Source organism: Suricata suricatta, chromosome 6 (genome assembly GCF_006229205.1).
Source record: "Suricata suricatta isolate VVHF042 chromosome 6, meerkat_22Aug2017_6uvM2_HiC, whole genome shotgun sequence".
NCBI lineage: Eukaryota > Metazoa > Chordata > Mammalia > Carnivora > Herpestidae > Suricata > Suricata suricatta.
Genome location: NC_043705.1, coordinates 72,653,032 through 72,678,176, shown reverse-complemented (window position 1 = coordinate 72,678,176; position 25,145 = coordinate 72,653,032).

Genomic DNA, 25,145 nt, shown 5'->3' with positions numbered 1-25,145 from the left:
CACCATCCAGTGAGCCATGGCTGCAACCTTTCCAAAAAGTCTTCATGTCAGTCCTATAGGAGGAAATCATCCAGGTTTGCCTCTTTGTTGGGTGATGGGTATCACCCCTACTTAGGAGTAGAGGCTTCTGCCTATATTTGCTATTGTAAAATTCTTTAGCTTTCTTTCCCCATTACTAGCCAATCCTGTATTAAAGTCAGTCTTTGTATTTTACTTTCCATGTTTAAATTACTGTGTGATTTCTGTCTCCTAATTGGAAGCTAATACAACAGTAATACCCATTGCCATAAGATTGTTAATTGAAATGAAGGATATAAATTGCAAAGCATAGTAATATGCTAATGGAAAAAGTGCTGAGTAAATTTTAACTGCTAATATTATTATCAGAATTTAATACTGACAATGATAATTCCTAATCAGCCAAATAGGAGAACTCGCCATTTTGCAAACACACTGGTTTCTTATCTCTATGTCTTTGTTCATGCTGATACCTCTGGTTAGGCATCTTTGAATCAATTCTTCAAGATTCAGAACCTCTGGAAAAATACCAGAATTCTCACCTAGTATTGTTCAGCCCAAGCCCAAGGGAACTTTGATTCCGAAGCAAATGCTCTTGGTAGTGGTAAGCTCATTTCAATCTAATAAACATTTGCTATATGCCAAACACTATGCTATTCACAGCAGATACCAAAGAAAAATAAGGTAACTTTCTGCCCTCAAGTCACTTACACCCCACTGAATATACAGAATTGATGACAAAGAAGTATAATGTAGTTCTAATGGGGTTACAAGTTTATTTACACTGTACTTAAATTTGTACCCAAAATTTATCTTCTTTTATCTGTTACTGATTTTGCTTTCTAAGTAGTTGATCACCACAAATATTAAACTTGTCCAGGAGAGTAAAAATGTTTATAACAGTTTCTTTTAATTTTCAGTTTCTTGACGCTCTAAGTAATATTCTACTCTGCATCCCCTCCAAGAAGGTATATTTCATTGTTAAAGAGGGCATCTAGGTTTGACTGGACAGCGTTAGCAGAAAGGAAATATTCTTGCCTTAAGCTGGCTCTTGTGTCTGTGTTGGTTAGCATTTCTGAGGCATTGTTGCATGTGTTTCCATCCTTGGGCAGTATAATAGCTCCTGCTGCCCAACTTCTGCCTGACATAACTTGTGGTTTTTGTTCCTCTCAACCCCTCAGTGAGACCTTGTGTCTGACTAAACCCTACTGTGTACTCATTCTGGCATGGGAGACATCTTCAGATTCTCTTCGCTGTTCACCACCACAGGCCCCTAGACTTAGTCTAACAGACAACTGTGCTGTAGGGCATCTTGGATCTGATCCGCACCATGCCCAAAGACTCCCAATTACTTACACTATTCCCCCTGATATGGGACCAGGAGACAACTCTGGTACATTGTAACCGCAGAGAGCCAAGATTACCTCCTAACTGCTAAATAGGTCCTTTCTACCCGACTATGTTTTCTGCAGAACTACCCCGGATCAATCGCAGACCACAGCATATCACCGGTTGTCTGTGCCGGAGACCAAACAGGAAGAGGAACCACAGTGTCCCTACCTTCAACTTCTCCCTCTGACAACTGCAGTCTCTTCTGTTCCAGGATTTCATTTCAGTGGGACTCACACATCTCAACCAGATGTCTCCTGTACCTCTGCTCCCTGTTTTCCCCATAATACCCTGGAGCCAGTAAAAGGAGATTTTTCTTTCACTTCTGAAGGAGAGTTCATCTACACGGTGCTTTTTTTTTTCCTCAGCTCATTTCACCCAGAAAAGCCTTATGGTAGGGCAAAGAATCTGGCGTACTACTAAAGACATAAAAAAACTTTTACCTATCACATAATTTTCATTTTTCAAGAATGTTTAATTGGGAAATTCCCTTCAAAATGTTTCCTAAACTATAAAGATTATTGGTGCTCTTTCCCTTAGAGGAAGAGAAGTCCTAAGTTGCATCTAAAATCCTCTTCTGCATGAGGGCCTGCCTCTTTGGCTCAACTATATTCCAGCATCTTGCTTTCAATCATGAAACTGTCCCGACTGTGTGTGTGTGTGTGTGTGTGTGTGTGTGTGTGTGTGTGTGAAAAATATGTAACCTGAAATCTTGAGCTTGAAATTGATTTAGCAACCTATGTTCCCTTCTTCATGTTCTGCTTCCAGTAGCATCTCCATTTTTCTGCTTGAATGCCCAGACTACCTGTACAGAGGAATTTAGACACAGAATCTAAAAGAAATGTATTTCCAATAGTTAAAAATGTAGTATTGAAGATATGCAAATAAAGTACTTCATGACTCCAACACAATCCCCAGGACAAGTCTTTCCACACGCAAAAGGATATGACCTAAAGGACTTTAAAAGATCAAGAGAAGATAATGAGTACCTTGAGGGAAAGGATATCCTTGAACTCAGATTATTTCTTACCTCTGTATTCTTCCAAACACTTCACATAGCCCCTCTCATATTGTAGCAACAGCAATGATTTGTTGAACTGAACTTATTGGAATTGGTATGTCACACTCCATCTTATACTGAATAAGTAAAAATTAGAGTCACTCACTTTTCCTCCTGATACAATAAAAATATATTCCTTGACAAAATCTTATGAAATCTCAAGCAGAACCCGAGATGTGTTTTGGAAAGCTGGCCTTATTTTTGTTTCTACTAAAAATGAATGCATTTAAATCTAAGTGGCTGACACTATGTTTGGTTTCTACACACCACTTCATCAACATTTTCATGATCTATTGCTTTTGTTTGCTCTCCGGTGAAGGGAGTCTAGGGTATTTCTCGGATTGAACAAAGAGGAGAAAAGTCGTCGGTGCATAGACAGTTCCAAAAAGCCTTCTTTTCCTGACTGATTCTGTAGTCACAACAAGCATATCACTGCAGGTAGTTTGAGTCTGAAAATCAGCTTGAGGGAGAGTCAATCAATGATTCACTTTAAGGAAAAATAACTAGCTGTAGGCAAAAAATTAAAATTCAGGACAGTAAATTAAAGTGTATGCCATGTTCAGAGATTGTACTAGTGACTTAACAAAGAGCTGTTCAACACTGTTTTATTCTTGCCTTTATTTGTTTTAAAATATCCTGCATGTTTTTTATAAAGTCATGTAAGCTTTCTTTGTCTAAAGCAGGGCTTTAAACCTAGCAGAAAAATGAAGTGCCCCTAAAAGCAATTTAGTCAAAAGTCTATCACACTGATCAGAACAGACAGTCTACACAGGAACCCAATATGCAGAATCTAACCGTATCAGTTACACAATACAGAAATGGACTGAGCTGTTTACAGATATGCTAGAAATGGTCTTGGGAATAATTTAATTAATATATTCATGTATAGTTTTGAAATATATAAAAAAGAGTTAGTAGAATCACATGTTTAGTATAGATTGCAATAATGTCTCAGAATAAATGGAGAAGCATGCAGTTGAAAGCAGCATAAAGAAGTAGTTGAATTAATAAATGGAGAAGAACATGCTTTTTGCAGCATGAAAAAATATAGTTACTTTTATATTACAAATTATATAAATTAGGCACTGAAAAAAACAATTTGCATTAGTAGAAAAAGTGTTTTGGACTAACGAGTACAGTGCTGAAACTGGCAAAAATCCAATAGACAGATTTTTTGATAGAGCTGAAGACAAAGGGGTACTCATGCATCGCTGGAGGGAATGCAACATGGTAAAACTGTTATGGAAGGGAATTTGGCAATGTTCAGCAAAATCATAAATTCTCTAACCTTTGATATAACAATGCCTTCTCCTAGAAAACTCTCCTAAAGATACCACAGAAAGAATCAGAAAGCTATATGCAGCTGTCTGTCAATTAGACCACTGCAATTTATAATTACAGAAGACTTGAAATTATCCTTAATAGAAACTTGAATACATTATTTCAAATCCATACAATGAAATATACAGATTTATAATGGTAATAATTATTAACTAGTATATTTTGCTAGGGAGTACTCCCTGGCATATATTTTGAAGTGAGTTAGCAGTGTAGAGAAAATTTGTATAGTATGCTACCATTCCTTTCAAACAAGAATTGTCACTTTTCCAAAGAAGACATCCAGATGGTGAATTGACACATACAGAGAGGCTCAACATCGCTCATCCCCAGGTAAATACAAATCAAAACCACAATGAGATACCACCTCACTTCTGTCAAAATAGCTAAAATTAACTCAGGCAACAAATAGATGTTGGCGAGGACCCAGAGAAAGAGGAACCCTTTTGAACTGTTGGTAAGAATGCAAACTGGTGCAGCCAGTCTGGAAAACACTATGGAGGGTCCTCAAAAAATTAAAAATAGAACTACCCTATGACCCAGAAATTTCACTACTAGGTACTCTACTAGGTACTTATACAAAGGATACAAAAATGCTGATTCAAAGGGGCACATGCACCCAATGTTTATAACAGCACTATCAACAACAACCAAAGCATGGAAAGAGCCCAAATGTCTATTAATTGATGAGTGGATAAAGAAGATGTAGTGTGTGTGTGTGTGTGTGTGTGTGTGTGTGTGTACACACATACGAAGTATAAATAGATACAATGGAATATTGTATACACACACACACATATATACACACAAGGTATAGATACATACAATGGAATATTACTTGGCAATCAAAAAGAATGAAATCTTGCCATCTGCAACAATGTGGATGGAACTAGAGTGTATTATGCTAAGCAAAACAAGTCAGTCAGAAAGACAAATATCATATGATTTCACTCATATGTGGAAGTTAAGAAACAAAATAGATGAACATAGGGGAAGGGAAGCAAAAGTAAGAAAAAAACAGAGAGGGAGACAAACCACAAGAGACTCTTAGTTTGTTCTCGAGCAAACCGGGTTGCTGGTGGGGTGCTGAATGGGGGTATGGGCTAAATAGTGGATGAGCATTAAGGAGGGCATATGTTGGGATGAGCACTGGGTGTTATACATAAGTGATAAATCACTAAATTCTATTCCTGAAATCATTATTAGTATATGTTAACTAACTTGGATTTAAATTTTGAATAAAGTATTAAAAAATTAAAAAATAAGTATTAAAAAATAAAACTAGTGTTGTTATAATTATGTCAACATAATTATATATGTGTATAATTATATCTTTTTATTTTTTATTTTAAATTTTATTTATTTGAGAGAGAGTACCAGCAGAAGAGAGAGGAAGAGAGAATCCCTAGCTGACAGTGCAGAGCCCAGCATGGGGCTTGAACTCTGAGATCATAACCTGAGGCAAAACCAAGAGTCAGATGCTCAAACAACAGAGCCTCAGGTACTCCAATACTGGTATCTTTTTTAAATGGAGGACTGGGGTATCTGGGTGGCTTAGTAGGGTGAATTGTTGACTCTTGGTTTCAGCTCACATCATGATCTCACAGTTTGAAGATTTGAACCCTGTGTCAGGCTCTGTGCTATGTCAGCCCTGAATCTGATTGAAATTTTGTCTTCTCTCTCTGTACCTACCCCACCTGTGCTTTATCTCCCTTTCACTATTTCTCTCTGAAAATAAATAAGTAAAGAAATAAACTTAAAACAATGGAGGACTAACTCATCAACATTTTTAAATTCTTAAGAATCCATAAATTTTTAAAAACATGATTGCTATCTTATATAAGATGCCATATAAATAATTTATTATTTTATAAGACTGGATGAAGGAAAATACCAAGTCTTAATTTGTTTTTTTTTTTATGAATGGTAACTGGAAGTAACAATACAATTAATGAAGGAAATTTTCTCTTCAAAAAGGTATAGCAGCTAATAAAGATAAAGATTAGACTTAGAATATCATGATTTTGCAATCTTTGCTGAATTAACAATTAATGGCTGCAAAAAAGACAGGAAAAAAATTCACACAATAAGTCCTTCATGATGTAAGTATTCAATGTCATCTATGAAGAGACCTTCTGAAATATAAAATCTCTACCTAACCAAGTCTGTACATTGAGCAGCCATTTTATAGAACATGCATAATAACACAAGAAGAATGCAAAGAGATTGTAAGAAATTCTACCAAACAATGCTGCTATTCCAATAATTGAACTACAAAAAATAATAAAGAGGTAGAAGGAAGCTTCAGGTTAATACAGAATACTCGCATGAACCAATTTCAATGCACAGTCCTTATTTCAATCATAATTCAAAGAAAGTAAAAAAAAGACAAATTTGAGATTCTTATATTTAATAATACTAACAACTTACCAGTTTTTAAGTGTGATGATGATATTATTGGTAATTTCCTTAATATTTTCTAACTTTCAGATATAAGTAATCTAAATATTTGCTTCAAAATAAAACAGTAGGGGGATGCTAAAAGGAGAGAGAGATGAAATAATATTGGCCAAGAGTTAATAATTGTTTACACTTGGGTTCAAGGGCACCTAAGTGTTCATTATACTATTATTTCTAGTTTTGTATATATTTGAAAATCTTAATAGAAGAAAAATTAATGTTGGTGTAGATTATTAACTCTCTAATTGAGCAACTTATCTACCATCCCTGAACAACACCTATAAAAGGAGATACTGTTTTCTGAGGGTGGTTATTTGGTGGACAACCAGTTAATGCTGCCCCCCCATTATATCTTAGCCAAAGTCCCCTCAGTAGAAGATTTTGGCAGACATCAAACTTAATATAACTCTGCATGTTAGGTAAAATGTCAACACTACTTCTTATATGAATAGAAAGACAGAAACTTAACGATATGTTATGACCACGTATGACAAGATGAACATTAAGCCTCAGATTGATGTATTAGTTTGAAATGTTAAACATCACAAATTTACTTTAAAATTACTCAAACTTTAGGTTTTTAATTTAAATTCTGCTTAGTTAACATATAATGTAATATTGGTTTCAGGAGTAGAATTTAGTGACTCATCACTTACAGACAACACCCAGTGCTCATCACAAGTGTCCTTGTAATCAATACTCATCACCCAGTTAGCCCATCCACCCAACCACCTCCCCTAGAGCAACAGTTTGTTCTCTGTAGTTAAGAGTATCTTATGGTTTGCCTCACTCTTTTTTTTCCCCTTCCTCTATGTGCATCTGTTGTGTTTCTTAAATTCCACATATGAGTAAAATCAAGTGGTATTTGTCTTTCTCTCATGGACTTATTTTGCTTAGCATAATACACTCTAGCTTCATCTAAAATTAGTCAGACTTTAGAGTTGCTTTCTACTTTATTTGAAACATAACAAATGACTTCAATCAAGAAAAGAAATAAGCACCATGAGTAGCAACAGATTTACTTGTATTTAAGCTACATTATTTCACAAAGTACACACTTATATCTCTGAGAATCACCTGAAAGTTATAAATACCAAAGCTGTATATGAGGCACAAACATTTGTTGTAGGCTTTACTCCCGTAGGAGAGAAGGTATTGAATGCATCTCAAATAGAACATGTATTTTAAAGCTCGCTCATTATACCAACTCTGGAGAAGTGTAACTCTAGAGCCTGTTAAGAACTAGCACAAATTTTTATGGACATAGAGACAACACCAAGGCAGATTGTGGTTCACCTTATGACATTTTCACAATAGCTCGTTATAATTATAGATATAAAAGGTGCTCGGTCAATTCCATAAATTATTGGCAGAAATGCCAAGAAATATCCTCCTGTCCCTCCCTCTAGTGACATGAAGCAGCATGCTATTCTATATTTTCCATCTATCATTTTCAGAGACCATCGCAATTTTGTTTTAAACTAAAATTTTTCTAATTTCCTGTGACCTCAAGACACACACACACACACACACACACACACACACACACACACAAACACTACTCCACCCGCTAAAAACAAAAAGAATGACTCCTCCAAGATTATTTTCTTTAAATAAAGATAATAACTAAAAAGAAAATGGTACTGCTGAAACCACTTGGGAAATGGGCCATGTAGGAGTAATGACATTTTTGGATTTGCTACTTTAACAATTCTATACTGTTCACATAGGTTTTCAGTGTAGCAACCAGCTACTGTTGAGTTTCATACTTTAGGAGAGAAGTGGGATGGGCTATTTTTAAGAGCATGTGCAGCCCTCTGGAAGGATTAGAACTAAGAGGTAAACAGATCTGTGCTGGACCAAGAGTTTCTGAGTAGGGTAAGGCAAGAGACAAATTAAAAATAGGGTGTGCCCAACTACGCCCAAAATTAGTTGTTTCTCATTTCCAGACAGGCAAAAAGCAACATCTTTTTGAAGACTGAGGCTAAAGCACAAAATCAGTAAATAGCCTGGGTGCAGAGGCATCTATAGCTGACATACCCAGTGACTTTTTGCCTTATAAAGGCTGGGAATTAGAAAGGAATGTTATAATTATGCTGAAAGCAAGCCATCATAGATTATTTTTTTTAGTTTTTCTCCTTCCCAGTCTCAAATTAAAAATGTAGTTCTTACTATAAAGGAAAGGAGAAAGGAGGGAAAGAAGACCACAATTTGTAATAAACAAACAAATAAATAAAGGCAAAGTCCTTAAAGGAGAAATATGAAAACAAAGGCAAATTCGTAGCAACACAGATGGACCTTGAGGGTGTCATGCTAAGTGAAATAAGTCAGGCAGAAAAGAAGAGATACCATATGTTTTCACTCATAGGTCTAACAGGAGAAACTTAGAGGACCATGGGAAGGGGGGTGGGGGGGAAGAGTTAGAAAGAGGGAGGGAGGCAAATCATCAAAGACTCTTGAATACTGAAAACAAACTGAGGGATGAATGGAGAGGGGAGTAGGGAAAGGGGGGTGATGGAAATGGAGGAGGGCACTGGTGGGGAAGAGCAATGGGTGTTAACATGGAAACCAACTTGACAATACACTATAAAAAAAAAGAAAGAAAACAAAGGCAAAAGAGAAATATACTTCCAGATAGATCTGTAAAAATTTATAGGCCCTGTGCTTACAGTATTAACAGATTCTGTGATAAATGTTTAATACACATTATAGCCTTAATCTTTAATTGTAATACACATATCTTTAATCTTCTCTGTGCATTTATGAAATTGTCATTTTTTAGGTTTAGAGAAGTTAAATAATATAACTAAGATTATTCAACAAGTTCATAATGACTCTAGATTTTAAAACAAAGCTGTCTGACTCTAAAGGTGACCTCTTAACCACTCTCCTTTATAGAATTCAGTGAAGATGGCCATCTATATGTGATGTTTAAGATTTTTAATGGTACGGCCAAAGTTTATACAAAGCCAAAACAGATAGTAAATTTGGCATAAAAATACCAAATCAACAATGAAATTACACATAAAAAGGTGACAAATTTGGAGGCAATTGAGTGGCTCAGCCAGCTGAATGGTTGAGCATCGAACTTCAGCTCAAGTCATGACCTCATGGTTCCGGGTTTCAAGACCAGCATCTGGCTCATTGCCTCACTGGGGGGTCTGCCTCTGATCCTCCGTTCCCCTCATTGACCCTCTTCCCCCACTTGCACTCTCTCAAAAATAAATGAAACATTTAAAAAAAGGTGACAAATTTGTAAAATGTTAATAGTTGTTACTGTGTATAGTGATTTTAACACTGTTTTATTTTCTTGTTTATGTTTTAACTGTTAACAATTTACTAAAATGACATATCTTACTTTTATAATCATAAGAAAAATGTGTAGTAATTGGTCCAAAAGGCCCTAAATTATATTTACTCAGATCTGTTTCAACTGATCCAATGCTACCATTTCTCAATTTTATTTTCTTATTAATTTTATTCATTAAAGTTCACTACTTATTTTATCCAAAGCCCAGCCAGTTTCTCTTTTCTGAAGGTTTTTTTTTAATATTATAAAAATCAATCTCCTCACCAAATCTCTTATTCTTTTCTGGAAATATTCTTTTCTTAAATTCAGCATGTGCAAAACCAAAATCAACATTTTTTTAACCAATGCTACCAGCTATCTCAATTTACCTTTTATTGTTCATTTTCCTAACCCTTTAGGCAAAAGCACTGGGAAAATTGAAATGAAAAACTTCATCCCTTAACATTATACCAGTCTCTAATTCTAATGGAAGCCTCCTTTGAATTAACTGCCACATGTACCCCTTCCTTTCTATTCAAGATGGCACCACTCTGTTTCAGGTTTTTGCCAGGATGGTGTCTTACATGCATTAGACACATTTCATACATAGTTCTGCCTTTGCCGCATCATTCCCAAGGTCATAAATGGTCAAATACTTTCAAATGCCTATCAATTCTTTATCCAGATATTTAAGCTTCACCTCCTGCCCCAACATATTCCAACCAACATTTTTGGTCTCAAATGCCACTACTTAGTTCCCTAAATGGATTCAGTCTCCACTTTCCCATTCTCCATGTATTTTAACCTCTCTGGTCTGTTAAGTCCTATCTGCTCCATAGAGCCTAAATCAAAAGCTTCTGCAAGGTCTCACTAAGCATGAAACCTTAGGCGATATAGACAATAATGTGTTTTCCATAGAAGTCTAGGCAACGGAGGAGGGTAGTGTTAACACTATCAAGATTCAGATAGAGGATCTTGTTACCCCTTTTAACAGATGGACACTGAGCACATTAAATGATTTAAGGAAGCTACATAAAAAGCCAGAGTCTACAGAGTAATAAAAAATATACCAAAAAGTACTAATATAGTATAAGTGGCCTTTTTGTGATTGAGAATCAGATCCATCTTATGAATTATTTCAAGACATCAGTTTGAAATAAATGTTTTTCTCAGTAAGCAAAGTGTTGAAACTCAAATGTGTCATCAAGGATGAATGAAAACGTAAGTGTTATCCTAAACTCCTTTCTCCACATGTTTAAAGAGACCATAAAAGACAATGAACACTCCATTTCAGAAGCATTTACCTCTAACACCTGCTCATATACAATTAAATGAAAACAATACAACAGAGGTGTAATATATTGGGGACAAATAATTCATTTGGTGGCTTTGGGAAACACAGCTTGCATCAGAGGTAATGATAAGTAAAGAAACAGAGAAGTTTCTTATCTCATGGTCTCTCTGTTGTCATGATCTTAGAAGATCAAAGTAGACATTTTTATTTTCAATCTTATTGATAAAATAAAAAAGTTGAGCCTTCATTTTTCATCTTCTATGGGAAAATGCTCACTTTTCTGTTTTCAGTCAAGTTCTTTGTTACTCTTTGCCTCATAGAGTCCTTCAATGAATTTCCATTTAAATGGCTTGTGGGTGTCGGTTAAGGTGCTAGGAACCCACAAATCATCAGATATCTTTTAGAAAGTAATAAATTTTGGGGCGCCTGGGTGGTTCAGTCAGTTAACCCTCTGACTTTGGCTCAGGTCATGACCTCATGGCTTGTGAGTTCGAGCCCCAAGTCAGGCTCAGAGCCCGGAGCCTGCTTTGGTTACTGTGTCTTCATCTCTCTCTGCACCTCTCATGTTCAGGCTCTGGCTCTCAATAATAAATAAACATTTAAAAAAAGAAAGTAATATATTTTGAGTCATTTTAGTAAATTTCATTTTAAAGTATAGCACCATGTCTTATATTCCTGCTTTTTGTTTAATAATGTCATATGATTTGTTCTATTTTCTATTAGAAAAATGAATATAGACATTTAACAAGGATCAAGAATAAATGCTCAATATAGAATTATGAAAGCTCATGAAGCTTAAAATTATGCTTTTTATCTCAGCAAGTTTCCATTTTATTTCCAAAGAAAATTTAATACTTTTTAAAATGTATAGTTTTTCAGACTATGAAATCTTGAAACAAAAAAGTTAAATATTTCATATTTAAAATATGAAAAAAAAGAATTTAGCCATTACATAAAATCAAAAGATGTTTATGGTATAATATAATTTGAGCATATTTTTAATTCAATTTTGAGCAATGACTTTAACTGTAAATGAAATCTAAAACATGCAAAATATGCTTTCATATCTTTAGTCTTCATAAAATCCTTTTGTAAGTTTGTTCAACCTTACCTCATTCATTAAAAATAATTAAAATCAACTATTTTGTTATTTAACCAAATAACTTTAAATGGTCACATGTAAGTCTCATGAAATAGTATAAACAGCTTATAATAACCTTTACTTTCTTTCCCACCACAAACCCACCTTCTCAGAAATTCCACTATCTGTAGGAGTGGAGAGCAAAAAACATCTGGGGAACCTGAGGTCTCATTACATTAAATTCCTGGATGGCCCTAATCAAGAGAATCTTTGAGCCTCACAGTGTAGAAAAGGTAACCACAGAAAACAGAAGCATCTGGGAGCCAGGTAGCATGCAATGACAGCAGATGTGCAGGGGGGAAGGTTTGGCAAAGAAAAATGTATCCCCTGTGGCCTTGCAACATGAATGCTTAAATTATTAGGCACACCTCCTATTTGAGGCTGTGATCATTTGCCCTAGGGGCCTCTTCTTCCTTGTTTTCCTCATTCGATTCTTTTTCTGTCACTTTTCATGTTGTGATGTTTATAGGTGTTTCTTGTGAAAGGTATTTGAAAAGTGTAAGAATTATGTGTAGAATGCTTTCAGCTCTTCAGAGGAAAAGTACCATAAAATCTAATACATAAATAATAAATCAACTCAACAGATGTTGACTTTTTCTTGTCAGACAGAGACTTTAAACTCCTGATTCAGAATCTCTGACAGAATAAATAAACTAAAAGTGAAATTCAATTTGTCTACCTTACCCAGGGACAAAAGATAAAAAACTTATATTAAACAGAATTATCTATATCCTATCAAACAAGATGGGACAAGAATTACCATTCAGATCCTCAAAGCAGATCTTATAATAAAACATAACATGTAGAACAGGATTTTCAAGTTGAATATCCTGTGCATTAAATGCAAATTAAAAAACCCAAAACATATGTGCTAAGATTCTGAAAATAACACCTTTTTTTTTTTATCATGGAGAGCACTAAGTTTATTTATTTTTAATTTTTGAGAAAAGGAAAGCAAGCATGAACAAGGGGAGAAGCAGAGAGAAAAAGGGGGACTGAGGATCTGAATCAGACTCCACAGGGACAGCAGAGGGCCCAATGCAGGGCTTGAACTCACTAACAGGGAGATCATGACCTGAACTGAAGTTGGATGCTTAACCTACTGAGCCACCCAGATGCCCTAATGCATCTTTTCTTAAAAGAAGCAACACTGAATACTAGTCAAAAAACACTAAAATATAAGCACTAATTGAGACTCACCTTTCAGTTTATTTTCTAAAAAAGCACTATTTCCTGGCATTACCAGAAGGACATTAGTCAAAGAGAAGATACAATCTTTATGCCAGGAAATAAAATATACTCCTCTAAGATTTTAAGTTCACTACCTATAGTTGTTCAAAAATATCTTCATTGCCTATGTTTCTACTTTCAGCATTATAGTGCAGATACTTCTTATTTAAAATTAAATATCCAGGGACGTCTGCGTGGTTCAGTCAGTTAAGCGTCTGACTGGTTCAAGCCCCGCATCAGGCTCTGTGCCGATGGCTCAGAGCCTGGAGCCTACTTTGGATTCTGTCTCTTTATCTCTCTCCCTCTCTCTGCCCCTTCCCCCCTCAAGCTCTGTCTCTCAAAAATAAATAAAACATTAAAAAAATAAAATAAAATTACATATCCAGAAAATTCCACAACTTAGGATATTATAGATTTTAAATATCCTATCTGGGGAAAATGTTGACTGCTTGCTACTCAAAATGTAATGTAAGGACAAGCAGCATAGTCATTATGCTGAAACTGTTAAAATTGACAAAATCACCCAAGATTTACTGATTCAGAATTTTAACAAAATCCCCTAATCAATTTTTATGTTATTACAGCCTAAAAGCACTAATTTGGCCACTTCCTAGTATGTATTTAGTTATCTACATTAATAACTTTTGGTGACTCCTTTTAATTGTTTGTAAACTTAATCTAATCCACCCAATATACTTTTTTAAAAAAATTACATGGCTCTACTGATTGAATGAGAATTGCTTCTACAGCTTAATGTTCCTAGTGGGGGGGGGGGGAGGGTGGAGAATATGCACTGTATGAAAAAAATCTTAGAAAAACCTTGAAATAGGTGGTTTGTCTTTTGTGATCTGACCCCACCCTCACCATGGCTACAACTCTCATGCACATGTCAATTTTTCTTTCAACCAAATCCTCCTTTTATTAATTATTTTAGATTGTTGCTCCTTTTCTTTGAGAGAATTAGTTTAGCCACAATTTCAAACAAGATTTTATTCGTAGCTTTTTGGATTTTGTTTTTATTATATGTAAACAAACATTCCACACGCAGAAAAATTCACAACAAATGTGAAGTGCTTAAAAATAATAAAAACATAAGCAGAAGCAAGAGCTCAGAAATAAAATGCATGAACCATTAAATAATACTTAACAAGACAGCCAGGAATACTCAATAGAAAAAAGACATTTTTAAAAAATAAATGGTATTGGGAATATTACATATTCACATGTAAAGAAATGAAACTAGACCTCTCTTCCATCACTCACAAAAATTAACTTTAAATGGGTTCAAGACTTGAATATAAATCCAGAAACCATAAAACTCCTAGAAGAAAGCATAGGAAACAAACTCCTTGACATGAGTCTTGGCAATGACTTATGGACATGACACCTAAAGCACAAGGAACAAAATAAAATAGATAAGAAGGACTACATCAGACTTAAAAATTTCTGCCTAGCAAAGGAGACAATCAACAAAATGACAAGACAACCTTCAAAATGGGAAAATATATTTGCAAACCATGTCTCTGATAAGGGTTAATATCAAAAATATACTTAAAAAAACTATAGAACTCAATAGCCAAAAAATAAATATTGCAATTTAAAAATAAGACAACAACCTGAATAAAGATTTTTCCAAAAAAAATACACCAGTGACCAACAGGGTCATGAAGAGATACTCAATATCACAAATTGTTCAGAAAATGTAAGTTAAAACTTAATGAGATATTACCTCACAACTACTAGAATGATTATTAAGAAAGAAAAGAAAAATGTTTTCACAAGAATATGGAGAAAAGGGAATCCTCATTCACTGTTGGTGGGATTGTAAACTGGCACAGCCATTATGGAAAACAGTGTGAAGCTTCCTCAAAAAATTAAAAAGAGAACTACCATATGACACAGTAATTTCACTTTGGAATTACATCCAAAGGAGATAAAAACATTATGCCAAAGATATCTGTACTCCCCTGTTCATAGCACCATGATCTATAATATTATGACACAGAAACAATCTTAAATGTCCATAGATAGATGAAAGGATAAAGAAACTGCATATTTGTACCCAGTAGAGTATTATGCAGCCATAAAAAGGAGATCCAGTCATTTGCAACAACATGGACAGACCTTGAAGGCATGAGGCTAAGTGCAATAAATCAGACAGAGAAGCCAAATACTGTATGACTCATATGTTATATACGGCATCTAAAAAACAAGCAAAACAAACAAATGAAAAAAAAATCATAGAAAAAGAAATCAGATTTGTAGTTAATAGATGGGGGTTGGGGGGGAGAAAAATGGATGAAGATGATCAAGAGGTACAAATTTTGAGGAAAAAAAATGAAACATAAGCATACCTTTCACCCATTTTAAAATAACAAAGCGTATGTATTCTTCTGACTAGGAATCCACATTTTAAAATTTATCATTTTGTTGCTTTTGTTCTTAATTTTACAAAGATAACTCTCAAGAACTGAATAATATTGGGGTGCCTGGGCGGCTCAGTTGTTGGGAGTCTGAGTTCAGCTCAGGCCATGACTTGGTTTTTGTTGAGTTTGAGCCCCACATCAGCTCTGAGCCTGGAGCCTGCTTCGGATTCTGTGTCTCCCTCTCTCTCTGCCCCTCCCCTGCTTGCTCATTCATTCATTCATTCATTCTCTCTCTCTCTCTCTCAAAAATAAATAAAGATTAAAAAGCAATTTTTAAAGAACTAAACAATACAACTGTTAGTCTTGCATGGTGTTAAGGGTAGTCATTCTACATTACTTGAGTTTTTTATTTCACATTATACTCCTAAAAGTCATTTCCCTATTTACATGAACTGTAATAAACCAATTTTCACTGCCATAAAATATTCAAATCTTTCCTCAATTGCCTTTAGACTACTTCCAGCCTTTTGTTACCATTAACTCTCAGGAGCATCCCTATACACTGTGACCTGGTGCATATGTGTACTTCTAGGACATATAAGAGTGATTTTACATCACATTCCTAGATATTTGTTCTTTAAATTGCTTATTCAGACTTCTATCCCTCTAAGAGCCTTTACCATGGTAATCATTGGAGGAAAAATTCCCACTCAGGTAGGGAAGGAAAGACAGACATAAGTTAGAAAACAATAAAAAAGCTCATTGAGGTGAGTAACATTTATTTAAACAGATAACACTTGTTTAAAAGAAAGCATTGCATTTGTCCCGAAAATGTTTAGTATCCATAAAAGAGATCACATTTCAGATCTATAAAGTGGCTCCTATGTCCAGAGTAGGATAACATTAACTATCTCTTTATAGGTTAAGTGTACAACTTTTAGAATGTAGAACGTGAATTACAGTGGGTGATGAAATAGCAGCTTTCATCACACACTCAGACTTATATATTCATTATGCTATAGACACGCCTTCTCAGTAATTCAAAGAAACCCTTGAAGGAGCTAGACAGGGAAGAGAGGCCTTCCTGATGGGCATATGTTAATGTTACACTCCCTATCTTTACATGTAATTTAAAGTGAATGGTTTTAATTGTTTAGCACTTCACAAATGTATTAGGAAATATGTACCTTAAAAGACATGTACAAATAGCACTTAACATCCTGAAGGAGAACAGGTATATTCCCATTAAGATATCTTAGTACTAAATTAACTTGGAATTTTATTTTGGAGGGAAAGGCCTCAATACTCCTCATGTTGTCCTATGGAATTTTTCCTGCATTATAATCATCACAAAAGGGACAGTTTACAGAATGAGAAACTGCTATAGTATAAAATGGAGTGTAAAGTAGGCATTTTTTTATTCGATTATCTCCCTTTTACCTATACCTGAAACTGGATAATTACTGGTTTAGGCCAGGAGAATAGGATTCGGGAGACACAAAGCTCTTGTCCAGATGAGGTTAGAGAGTGTAATACAGTGAGAAAGCAGTTTATTGATGGTGGGACAGATTTTTCCTTGTTAATGTTGGTCTGCTGCAGGTCAAGTAGCTAAGGACCAGGGAATGGAATAGGCATGCCAATGGTAATGGTCTGCATGTGAAGTATATTTAGCTAGATTACCTCAAGTATTACCTTTGTATTTATATTGTGTGATTTAACAAACACCAACTTTGTGAATATAAAATCATTCTTTTATTTAAGTTTATCTACTTATTTTGAGAGAGAGAGACAGAGAGACAGACAGAGTGCTCAAGCACAAGCAGGGGAAGAGCAGAGAGAGAGGAAGAGAAAGAATCCCAAACAGGCTGCATGCTGTCAGCACAAAGCCCAACACGAGGCTCAATCTCCCGAACCATGAGATCATAATCTGAGCTGAAACCAAGAGTCCAACACTCAATTGAATGATCCATTCAGGTGCCCCAATATAAATAATTCTTATATTAAACTTATAAGTACCATGAATTTAAAATTCTGTTAGATGTTTTAATACTAAAAACAGTTTATTATGACTTCACCTCAAAAATCAAAGCCTAAATGGTTGTTTTACATCATTACCAGGGTCCTCAGAAACCTAACTACAATTCTTTATTACTAGATTCATGCTCATTGGTTAATATATTCTTAAGCCCACATAATTCTTTTAACTTTTATATTTTTTATTGCTTATTTTATTTTTGAGAGAGAGAAAGAGAGAGAAAGCATGAGCAAGAGAGAGGCAGAGAAAGGGAGGCACAGAATTCAAAGCAAGTTCCAGGCTCCAAGCTGTCAGCACAGAGCCAGATGTGGGGCTTGAATTCACAAACCGTGAGATCATGACCTGAACCAAAGTTGGATGCCCAACTGACTGAGCCATCCAGGCTCCCCATGCCCACAAAAATCTTAGGATACTTAATATTTTATCCAAGAAAATATTCTACACTTCATTTGAAGTTGTCCGCCTCCAGATCACGTGCATCAGTTTTAACTGATATTTCCCATGATTAAGAAATACCATATATGTTAACAATTATAGTTTTTTTTTCCACTGATGCAATAAAATGAATAGGTAGGATGATTAAATAGCTTAATTTTAGAATACTTAATTATTCATGGCTTTTTAGATTTAATTTGTTTCAATGGACCATAGCTATTTCTCCCCTTTTGATGCTCTAATTCTCACAACTTTGGCCTAAGAGAGTCTCATTAACATTGGCTTCTGTGACCCTTGGACATGAGTCCATTAATGTTTTAAAGCCTCCTTGTTTTCAGACACAACATGATTTTCCAGTCTCAATTATACCTTCCTGCTCCTAACATCTCCAAGGATCTCAGGTTCATTTTAGTGGAAAAATACCATTAACAATAAGAATCTGGACACGAAGGTGAACAAAGAGAACAAAGCCAGAAAAGACTTGTCTTTTTTTCTTAGAAAGACATGCATCCATACTGATACTTCCAATTAACTTTTAGTAGTACATAGTCTTCATTTAAATGTTTAATACTGTATTGTATTTGTATTTCCTTTCCTTTAATACTAAAAAGTTATTATTTTTCTTGAATTAAAAGTCGTAACCTATTTGCTTTGACAATCCAGCAAATAGACCCAAAATTATATGGCATTAAAGCAAACAATACAGTAACAAAGTTCGGTTTTCTATGGTTTCCTTTGTTATGAGGAATATTGCTCCTAATGATATTTTATCATATTACTTTGTTCTAGAGTTGCTCCACATCTTTCATTCTGTCTGGTTATTTAGTACGATTTGATGATGGGGCATGTGGGTGACTCGGTTGGTTAAGCTTCTGACTCTCCAGTTTGACTCAGGTCATTATCTCATCATATGTGAGTTCAAGGCCCACATTGGGCTCAGTACTGATGGGTGTGGAACCTGCTTGGGATTCTCTCTCTCCCTCTCTCTCTCTGCCCCTCCTCTACTCTCTCTTTCCAAATAAATAAGCTTAAATAAGTGTTATTTGATGGTCAATTTTGTTCCATTTTTTCCAATTCACTTCCAATTTCAAAGTGTTGACATTCTTCTAAAGGAAGGAGGCTTCCAGTTACTAGTCTTTTCTTGGGAGTGGAATATCTCCTAGAGAAAAGAATCTTTTTTATTGTGATTAAAAGTCAGCAACTCAGTCTCCACATTTTGTTTAATGGTTCATTTCAGTACAATCACCTGGGCTAATGACTTCCTACATATTTATAGGTACAAGATTAATATGTATGGCATCCACCTGAATAAACCATCTCTAAATCCCACTGTTTAATTTTTAATATTACTAAATATATGTATCTCCACATAGCTAATTTTTAACTCTACTGAATGCCATCTTATCTTAAAGCTTCTCTATTTATCTGGCTTCTTTTTCCGAGGTTCAAATTTTTCATTTCATAATGATTATTTTTTTAACCAGCACAATATTGTATGTAGTTTTAAAACAAGATTTACCTCATATAGGTCCAAGTATTCTTTCAATAATTGGCCTAGACTTTGATTTTCCTGGAGGATGATAAGTATGTATGAATAGTGTTGTAATCCTATTTGATTACCAGTAATTACAGGCATTTCTAAATATTCTTTTGACTCATGATTAGAATGAGGCTTTACTTCATATATAATATCAATACCCCTTAATTGCTAACAAACTTAGAGCAAAACTCCTGATTTTAAGAAAACTTCCCTTGCATACAGATATCTATTACCTTATACTATATAAATTAAAATTCCAAATGCCAATTAGGGAAGCTAAGAAACGTAACAAATGTTTATCAAATAAATTATAATTAATTTTTAAGAGCCATAAAGTTGTCAGGAATTATACTTTAAACATTGTCTAGAAAAATCCAGGTAGAAAAATTATAATTCATATGTCTTTAAGATTATATGGGCCAATTCTACAAAATCTATGTATAGAATATTCTAGTTTTTCAACCACAGCACATTTAAATTTTATTATTTCATCCCAGTTTCATTATCTCATCCCAATTTCATCCCATTTTTTAGAGAAAATAAATTATTTCTTCTATAAGTATATATTAACTCTCAAGTTAAATATAACTATTTACAGGTATACACATTTAAATGTAGCATTTATTTAATGTCTTCATTTAAAATACATTTAATTCCCATAGCACTTTATAATCTATACTTACTCTAAGGAGAGAGTTCTAATATGATGTATTTCTAATTACTCAAAATTTAACCTTAATAATTTTCTCCTGAGAAAAAAATCATTGTCCAGTCAATGAAGAGACACAATCTTCACTGAGTACATACTACTTTCTAGATACTAGAACTTGTTCTAGACATGAATACAGTACTCACATGTTCCAAGTTACTACTTAAAAGACTAAGAGACTTTAGTGAATAAACCTTGATGGTCAACAAAATGTCTACAAATTGTCTAGACATTTAGATAAACACTATGCAATATCTTCAGAGAAAAGAAATAAGGAAGCCTGCAGACCTTTAGTACAAGAATCAAAAACGTCCAGGTACAATAAACTGTGGTGTTGATGTTTAATCTTCCTTTTTTAATGATTTTTTAAAAATATATATAGTTAATACATTTCCTACAATGTGACAAATGAAATAAATGGAATTCAATTTCTCTTATGTAAGTGAAATAACTTTGAATTTTCTTTTATGAATTTATTTTGTAAATCTCATACTCCAAGTTTTTAATACATGTGGAATAGATTGAATTTTCCAAGGTTCTCCACAAGATATTTTTATATATCCTAATGATTGCATTTAAAGAAAAAATGTGGTGCTGGTGGTCATATTTTGACATCTAGAAGCAAACTAGAAGCAACCTTCCTTTGAAGCAATGATTTAAGTGCCAATAGTTTCTTTGAAGGGACATTTCAGGAAAAAGCAGTCAGAGAATGAAAACGCGAGACAAGGACAAGGAAATCAGTAAGTATGGTATCAGACCTCACCACTGTGGGCCATTGGAACCCAGCATTACTGGAGAACCCTATAAGAGAGTGAAGAATGCTCCTCAGAAATATCCAAATAGGGAGCAAACAAACGAGTATTAGTCTTTCAATAGTCTATTGGCAATTGGCTGATGGCAGCATGATAACCACTGAAAAAAGCTATGGTTGATTGACACATAGATCCCACCTAAGAGCTCAAACAAGGGTTACTGATCTAAAGGATACAGAAATAAGTAAGCACGGTCACTAAATACAACAGAGGAATAACTTTTATCTAAAACCAGTACAAAGTATCAACTTAGGGCTCTATATAAACAGCTATGCTTATTTTCACAGGGTTGTAGGTCATTTGCTGATTCAGTGAATGTCTCATTAGACCATGTAGAAGCTTAGCTACACCCCTCCACACCAGCTTATATACACAGGGACAGAATAGTTCTGCACACAGTCTGGTCTGGATTCATATTTCACCTGCGTTGGGTTTGTTTCAGGAATGCTCACATTATGCCATCTGTAGGACATGTACACATGATAAAGATTAAATTCAGTTCTCACTGTCACTAATAGCCTTCCCAGGGTAACACATCCTGGTCCAGGGGAAAGCCCTTAATCCCTTTATTCTCTTCCTCCTATTTTGAAAATAGGTGTGTTCCTTAGGGATCCAACAGTCATTTTGTCATCATGAAGGAAAAAGAAAAAAGAACAGTCTAACTCTAACTTGCTTATGTTTTTGTGATGACAAAAAATAATTCCACTCTTAACTGAATGCCCTGGTACTTAAATCAAACAAAATCTTAGCTTATTCACCTAAACCTGGTTGAAGCACCGTCTTTTCTATGAAGCTTACCTGGATCCTAATATTTTTCTTCTTTAACATGGTAAAGTCTCTTTACTCATAAATATCTCATTATTTCAATATATTTACTCATTTGTCAAGTGTATTGTAATTTTCTTACTATTTTTAAATAACTAGAGTGTAAGTTCTTCACATCCAAGAAATATAATGGCATTCATATGCTTGACCCTAAATTGAACTTAACTGAACCTGTACTAATACCTGTTCAAGAAACCATTATTACAGAACATTGTGTCAGTTAGGATGTGTTCAGCTTCAAATAACAGGAAACACTGATATAAACTAGTTTAAACACTAAAGGATTTTATAATATCAAAAACCAAGAATTCCATAAGAAGTCCAAGTGCCTTGGAGCCAGGGCTCTGGCTCATCTTATTTCCAATCCCCTTGGTTCTTATCTCTGTGTATTAGTATTATTCTCATGCTGGTAGCATATGGCTACAGCAGTTCTAGTCTTCAGATCCAGAGGACACCTTCCAGCAGTCTTTCTCATATCTCATTGGGCAGAATTCCATCACATGCTCATACTTAAGCTCAATTATTGGCAAGGAAAATAGAAATACCATGATTTGGCTTACAATAATCAAGATCCATAACTTGGGGCTTGAGTTGTGACCAGTATCTCCTGAAGCATATGTATTCAGAGGAAAATGTACATGCAGATAAAGCTAAGGTTACGGTAGGAGAAATATAAATGCCCAGAAGACAAAAAACATTGTTCCTTAAAATCTGCAAAATAAAACCACACCGAGTGATTTGTTGGTATTTGATAATGTTGAAAATGGATTTTACAAAGTCCTTAAACTTCCAGTAGACTTTCATTTTTACTTTATAAAACAGTATTATTTTACCATTATAAAGCTCACTGATACCAAATATTATAAAATTTGAAGAGAAGATTGTGACTTATTTTATCAATAATAACATGATTTAAAAATCAATATTTATAATACTGAATCATATAAACTAAGGAAGAAAATGTTTATTAAGAATTTTAATAATTACAATGAAATACTTATTCATCTATTAAAGGAATATGTCAATTATGTTTATGATTACTAAAATCCACATTGCATTGTCATATTTTGCCTCATACATAGTTAATGGTAATATATTGATGCACACATTTTAGCCTCCCCCTGCCTTTTTACATTTTTCTTCAAGTTATTTTAGAGGATCCAAGGAGTAATTAAATATTACAATACATAAGAGTGATAACAATAAGAAATCAATTCAAATATTAATAAAGAGCTTATCTAAACAATACACAGCTGGAAAAAATTTTGCCCTCATTTTTAGAACATGAGATCTAAAAGTAAGGGTATACATTTTTATTTGGTGGACACTAATATAAGAAATTATTCTGGTTGTGTATCTGCAACATAAAGGACAGTCATTTAAATTTAGGCCACTTACCGGGGTGCCTGGGTGGCCTAGTCACTCAAGTATCCACCTCTTGATTTCAGCTCAGGTCATCATTTCACAATTTGAGTCTGAGCCCCACATAGGGCTTTGCACTGACAGTGTGGATTCTACTTAGCATTCTCTGTCTTTCTCTCTCTCTGCCCTTCTCCTGCTCATTCTCTATCTCTGTCTTTCAAAAATAAATAAATAAACATTAAAAAATTTAAAAAGCACTTATTTAAATATATGTCCTTGTTTTATTAGCCTACATTTCAAAAAGATATAATTATAACACACCAAAATTTGTGGGTTACAGCAAAACCCATTCTAAGGGGAAAGTTCACAGAAATGAATAAATAAGGATAATATCAAATAACAACCTTTACACCCCAAAGAACTAGAAAAAGAACTACAAATAAAACCCCAAATTAGACAGAAGGGAAAATGAAAAAGACTGGAGCAGAAATAAGTGACACAGAGACTGAAAAGACAATAGAGAAGATTAAAGAAACTAAGAGCTAGTTCTTTGAAAAAATAAAATTGACAAACCTTTAGCTAAAATCACCGAGAAGAAAGAGAAGACTCAAATAAAATCAGATAGTAAAGTGGAGACACTATAACTGATAAAACATAAATACAAAGAATTCTAAGAAACTACTTTGAACAATTGTATGTCAATAAATTGAAGAACCTTAAGGAAATGAATAAATTTCTAGAAACATACAACCTATCAAGACTGAATCATAATATAGGAGAAACTAGGTGTGCTTATTTGGCGAGTGCTCTCTCTCAAAAATGAACATTTTTAAAAATAAAAAAAAAAAGAAAATCTAATTGGACCAGTTACTAAGAATATTGAAACAGTAATCAAAAATCTCTGAACAAATAAAAGTCCAGGGCCAGAAGTCTTCACTGGGAAATTCTACCAACTTTCAAATACTAATCCTTCTCAAACTCTTTCAAAAAATTACAGAGGAGGAAAGTCTCCTAAACGTATAGGCCAATACTACCCTGATACAAAACCAGAGAGGGATACCACAAGAAAAATTACATGCCAGTATTTCTGATGGACATAGATGCCAAACTTCTCAATAAAATATTAGTAAGCAAGTCAACAATACATCACACTCCATAGTCAAGTGGGACTTATTCCAAAATGGCTCAACATCCACGAATCATACTATGTGTTACACCACATAACAAAATAAAGAATGAAAATCATATATGATCATTTCAATAAATTCAGGAAAAACATTTAACAAAATTCAACACCCATTCATGACAAACCCTCTCAACACATGGGAGAGCAAGGGAACACACTGCAACATACCAAAGACAGATATGACTTACCAACAGCTAATGTACTCAATAATGAAAACCCAAAAACTTTTCTTCTAAGATCATGGACAAGACAGGAACACCTACCCTTGACACTTTTATTCAACATACTAAAGTCATTGCTAGAGCAATTAGACAGGAAAAAGTAGTAAAAGGCTTCCAAATTGGAAAAAAAGAAATAAAATCATCACTCTTTGCAGATGGCATGGCACTGTATATAAAAATGCTAAAAACTCCAAAAAAAATTGTCCGAACTAATAATTTCACTAAAGTTGCAGGATACAAAATCAATACACAGAAATTTCTCGTGTTTTTATACACCAATTAATAAACTATCAGAAACAGAAATAAATAAAATAATCCTATTTACAATTTTATCAAACAGAATGAAATACCTCCAAATAAATTTAAACAAAGACATGCACTCTGAAAACTATAAAACATTAATGAAGGAAATTGAAGACACAAACAAATGTAAAC